This window comes from Telmatherina bonti (assembly GCF_933228915.1).
Source record: "Telmatherina bonti genome assembly, chromosome: 14".
In the NCBI taxonomy this organism is placed as follows: Eukaryota; Metazoa; Chordata; class Actinopteri; order Atheriniformes; family Telmatherinidae; genus Telmatherina; species Telmatherina bonti.
In genome coordinates, this window is record NC_136612.1 from 26065006 (window position 1) to 26071487 (window position 6482).

Sequence of the window (6482 nt, forward strand, 5' to 3'; positions counted from 1 at the left end):
AAAACTTATTGTCAAACATCTCCTGGAAAACATTTTTGTTTAATGCTGGCCTTATTGTTGCCCACATAAGCTGACAATTCTTGAAACTTTACATAAAGAAGAAAAAGAAACTCTTAGACACAAACTAAGTGTAAAATATTCTAAACCATTTAAAGGATCCGTTAAAAAAAAAGTGGTTTTATGACAAAACACATAAGTGCAGCCGAAGTAGCAGAACGTCCTTCTATGCATGTGGGTCTGTCCTCAGAGTCTGCAGCAGAGACTGAGGCTGACAAAACTGCAGCCATGACTCGACTCCCTGTACTGAATTTAAATGTCAGAACTATTTGAGAGGCCACACTGTCATTAAGAAAAAAATCTCCCTGGTGCCTCCGAGGTTTGGGGGGTACTATCATCTGGAAAAGTGTTGCATTTGCTTTAAACAGATAAGAGTCGAAGGGATGATATGAAATCCTTGTGGGTGCAGCCCATTAGCCTGTTCTTTTGTCCCTTTGCTACATTTCAGTCAGAGTTGTTCATAATAAAGCAATGCTGAGATGAAAGTAACTCAGATTAAATTAGGTTTATTTAAGAGGTGTTTGACATGCTCTGATGCTATTATTTGCTTCTACAAACTGGAACATAATGCCAAATTTAATCCAAAATAAAAATTTTACCAAAAAAGAAAATACTGCTTTCCACAGAGCAGTGGTTACATGTGTTTAACATGATGCCAGCAACACAACATCCAGCAAAATTTCTCATGTTAATCTGATTGTTTTCATCTCATTTCCACAATTGTTCTAAAATAAACATATTTATATTTTTTGTACAAAATGTCAGCATATCAGGAAAACTGCTTGTGGTTTGGCTTATGTTTTCCACAGAAAACATCGTTGACCAGATTTTTATGTTTACATTTGATATAATCTATCAATCAGTGATCAGGGCAGTTATCTTTTATTCATTTTTCCAAACTAATCGATAATTAGATGCTAATCTAGGCTCAAACAAAAACCATGACATGGCTCTTCTCAGTTTTCCTCATTGAGGAGGTCTCATGTCTGAATGTGAGCTTTTAATAGATGGGAGCAGTTTCCAGCAGGCTGGAAACAGAGACTAATCTGGATAGATACTAAAAACTGAAAGATGGGGACAAAAATTAATAACTAAGTGAACATTTTGAGTCTTTGTGATCTCATATAGGGAAAGCTGTGTATTGGCAAGACAACACAAAAGGTCAACAGTAATTTATATACATACACATATATATGTATATATATATATATATATTTGCAGTAATGCAAACTGCGAAGAAGCAGCTGAGCCAGAAGGCGAAGCTCTCGATTTACCAGTCGATCTAAGTTCCTAACCTCACCTATGGTCATGAGCTGTGGGAGCTGTGACTGAAAGAACAAGATCTCGTATACAAGCGGCTGAAATGAGTTTCCTCTGCAGGGTGGCCGGGCTCTCCCTTAGAAATAGGGTGAGGAGTTTGGTCATCCGGGAGGGGATCAAAGGAGAGCCGTTGCTCCTCCGCATCGAGAGGAACCAGTTGAGGTGGCTCGGGCATCTGGTCAGGATGCCTCCTGGACGCCTCCCTGGTGAGGTGTTCCAGGCACGTCCCCCTGGGAGGAGACCCTGGGGAAGACCCAGGACACGCTGGAGGGATTATATCTCTCGGCTGGCCTGCGACCCCCTTGGGTTCCCCCCCGCAGAGTTGGCAGATGTGGCTGGGGAAAGGGAAGTATGGGCTTCCCTGCTTAGGCTGCTGCCCCCGCGACCCGACCCCGGATGAGGAGCAGAAGATAGATGGATGAAGGGAGAAACTGCACACCCAAATTTTGTGTTCCAGCCCGATGCACCAGGTAACAACTGCATTTTGCTTTCTGACACTGTCACATGCCAGGCATTTTAGACTTTGACTCATTCACCAATAAACACAAGAGATCAATATTAGAGGAAGTGAGAAAAAACACAGAAAGGTCAGAGAAGATATAGGATGTAAGACAGAAGCTGCATTAACCTTCATTAGGTCCAACAAAGAATGGAGAGCAGCGATCATAACAGAAAATCAAAGTTCAGTAGGCTGCTTTAACAAAACACTCCAATGATGTACTTTTGTAAGAAAAAATTGGGTGTTTCAAGTGACAACAAAATAATAAAAATAAGAGAATAATAATAATAATAAAACAAACAAAAACAACAAAAATGAACAAAGTCTTAAAGGTTCCATTTTGTGATAATTCACTTTCTAAAGACTGAATAGCCTGTACATGAGGCCCCAAAATGTGAAAAGTCTGTCAGCTCTCTCACTTGCCTGCTCCTCTTTTTAGTTAATATGTACTCAAATGGATGAGTCTTGGATCTTTCCCTTTGTGACCTCATGACGAGAAATAACCACTCCCCCCTGCAGTAGATAATGCTACTGACCCGCCATCTGGCTAGCTGAGCCTGCCCTCTTAAATGACCAATTGGGTGCCAGTGAAAGTCACTTTCTCTCCCAGAAAGGTGCATGGACAAGCATCACTAATAAACATTTAAAAGTTTAGACACAAAAACTGAAATTAAGGACTGAGGCTGAGTTTGGGACAATACACTTTGAAAACAATGTTGTTGGACCTTTGACACCCATGAAATAAGTAGTTTGCTTTTATTTTTAATTAGCATTTAATGAGTATATTTCATCCATTCATTCATTCAGTCATTTTTTGTACTTGTTTGTCCCATTCAGTGTTGCAGGGGGTGGGAAACCATCACAGCAATTACAGAGAAAATAAGACAGGATGTTACATTATAAAACTTAAAAATATTTTCAGACTAGGGCGGGCTGGCCAAACCGGATTTGTTTCATTAAAGGTCATATTAAGCCTCAATTTGATTTGAGGGGTTGTGTGTGTGTGTCAGTCTGTGTGTGTCTGTGCTCTTCTGCCAAAATCTCCCAGGTGGATGTTAGGGAGATCAGCTTTGCTCCAGTAAAATGTGTGGGCTGAAAATAGGCCTGATCGAAGAACAGTGTTTCATATTACATTGCACAGGAAACCCAAGCAGCTAAAGCTCTCACTGATGTCCTCTTCTTTTTTTTTAGACTGAAGTCTGCACTTCTTCTAAACGCCATGCAGTGGACTCCTACAAGACTCCTGTCAAGGTCACATTGTCACCACAGTAAACTATGGAACCCTGATAAAGTCAATACTTCAAGATTAAATGCTTTGTTAGTAGAGCCTTGACTGGATCGCATATTACTGTTTTATTTCCGACCTCAAAATGTAATTTATAATATTGCATATTCCTATGTATGGAAGTTTAAAAGGCCCATAGCATTTGTGTTCATGTGTGTTTGTGTGTCAGTGTGTGTGTGTATTCAGTCTATCATTGTTAGATCCTTGTAGAAGTGTTTCATTATGTGATCGATCATAAAAGCATATGTTTTTGCATATGCTGTAACTACTTCTCATTGTTCTGTGTTTTGGAGATTTCTTCAATATAATATGTTTAGTGGCAAGAAATAGTTGTTCCTTTTAGGGATCTTGGCTCGGTGGATGCATTTGGCTTTTCATGGATTCAGCAGAAGAATAGGAGAATTTTTGGATTTGTTTGCCAGCCTTCAGGGAGGTGTGCTCTGTGAATCATGCCCAGTTGGACATTGGCATTTGAGACAGAAGCTATAGATTATGGTTGTTTCAATACTAAAAAAGCATGAGTCTGTGTGCATTCACACCAGGATGGACTCAGTACAGCTGGGGACTCAGTTCAGTTAGTGAAACATTCTTCTGGACTGAGTTTGCATTCACGCTGCACTACTCAAATTGGACCTTTTAAATAACGATTTTTACTCCCCGCTAGACGACAGCACTCAGAATTAGTGGTGGAAAAGAAGAGACAGATAATGATGAAAAACCATAGACTGTATTTAAAAGATGGGTGGAGCCTCCGTGACGTCACCCATAGGTTTCTGAAGAGCTGAATTGAAGCTCAGTGGGCGGTTCCTACCATTGCCATCTTGGCAGGGGCATGTGTGTCGAAAATACAAATATGGGCAAAAAGGTAGAGCTGAGAGGGGGGCTGTGAGGTTCCTGGTGGATGATTGACATCGAGCGAACTCCGAGCTGCCTATAGCTAAGAGCTTACCGAGCTAACCTGAAGATAACAGGAGCTAACCAGCTAATGGAGGTAAGCGGGCTAAAGCTAAGTCACGTTGTTAACCGGCTAAAAACTGCGGTTGTTCTATGTTCTTCTGACTTGAACCGTGACATTAGGTACCTGTCAATCAAAAGGACACGCCCCTAAATATGCCAAATTTTGAGATTAAATTACTTTTAAACGGGCAAGTTAGAAAAAAATTCCCTCCCCCCACAGTTGTCATGAAGGTAAACTTGACCTAAACCGAAAATGGATTTTTATACCAGGCTGTAAACATGTTTATTTCTTCTGTGAAGTTGGCCTTTTTAACATGGGAGTCTATGGGGATTCGCTCTGTTTGGCAGCCAACCCCTAGTGGATGAAGGGGGAACTGCAGTTTTATGTACTTCCACATAGGCTTCACTTTTAACCACTGCAGGTTGACCTGTTGCAGGTTGATCTTCACTAATCAGAATGTACACAGAGCTTTTCATTGACAAGAGCACTTCCTCAATCTGAAATATTCATTCATTCATTTTCCAAACCGCTTAATTCAATTCAGGGTTGCGGGAAAGCTGGAGCCTATCCCAGCTGGCTTTGGGCAACAGGCAGGGTACACCCTGGACAGCTCGCCAGTCCATCGCAGTTCTGAAATCTGAAATAATTACAACTAATTTAGAGTTATGATGGGGGATGATGATTTAGAGATACCTAAATTAAGAATTGCATGAGAACCATTGTTTGTGGTCCACATAAAGCTAAAACTAAACTATGGGTGAACATCTTGGGTTTCTAATTTGAGGAAACATTTTGCACACATTTTAGTCTTGTGTGCCTAAAGCCTCTATAAATAATCAAAGATGCCACATGTGTAGCACACATAGTAAAGGGCATTTTGTGGACTTTCTCACCTGGGAATGTGTTGGATGGACATTCAGACATTTTGCTACAGTTGAGTCACAATTCTCTGGGATATCTGCCAAGGCTGGCAGCCCAATTCTGGGTATCACTGCTGTGGCAGGTCCTTAGTGTTTTTCTTTCTTTTCTTTTTTTTTCAAGCAGCTAATGTTCACAGCAACCAAAAAGCATTATGCCCCCACCCTCGCCCATTCTCCCTGCCTCCACAGACCTATATATCTAGGTCTCTCACACATAATGCATTGCCTGCAGCAAAAATGTTTTTGAAAGACAAGGTGAATAGTCAATGACATCTGAAAATAACCACCGACAGCTGTGATTCTTGAAATGGAGGAACAAATCTCTATTGTAAAGCTACCAGTGTTGTTCTTTTTGTTCTACTGAATTGTTAGATCAATTACTGATTTCAAGTCTGGCATGCATATGACAAAATTCACAGGGAGGCATGTGGGATGTTTGCTTCCTAGAGATTGCCAAAAATGACCTATGTACATGTGTAAAATTTTTCATAGAACAAGAAGAACTCAAGGACCTCAGACCTCTGCCAAGCCATTGTCTTTTTTGGCTAGTAATTGTTGGTATTATTTATTAGTTAGATGCTCTAATGGTAAAATGATCCCCCCTTCCCTGTCATAGTAAAGATTTCTTTAAAAAAATGATGGATCTAGGTAGTGATCTGAATCACTCCCAAAATCTAATAACTTGTTCCTTATTCCATAACTAAGAATTCCTGAAAGTTTAATCAAAATGTGTCGTTTTGACTTATGTTAATGACAGAAAGACAGACCATGTCGAATAACTGATTAGTGTATTATCAAAAGCAAATCAAACACTGCTTTTACATATGCATTGATTGTTGGCTGACAACTGTGTGTTTAATGATATTGCAAAAAATAAAATTCCCAAGTGCTCAATCTGGAACTCTAAAGCTGAAAGCTGAGTTTTGTTTTTGTTTTTATTTTAAAAGAAGAATTCTGTGGCCACTCTAAGACCAACAGGAAAATGATGAAAGCTTTTATTCTTACTGTTTACCTTATGGATATTTTAATATATGTCCCACAGCCTCTTCATATAGCCCCACTCACTAGGGTTACTTACATAGTACCTTTCCAACAGTTCCTTATAGCCTCTTGTGTCCAGTGTTGCTTATTTTGTGTTCCAGTGGCCCATTTCTCATCACCACACCCTGGTTCCTCGGTGTGTGATGCAGACCTTGTTTGACTGTGCGAAGTCTCATTATTTCCACTGTAGCTCTAAGGGTCTTGCCCAAGGACCCAACTGGATGATGTTACTTTGGAGCTATGTAAATACCTAGCACCTGTGGGATTTGAACTCCGGTCTCCTGATCTCCAGGGGGCTGCTCTGACCAGTGGCTTTGGCTGCTTATGGGAGGAAAAGCCCCTGCATGGGACGTACCACCAGCAGCTCACCGAAGTGGCCGATATAAACAAGTCCTATCAATG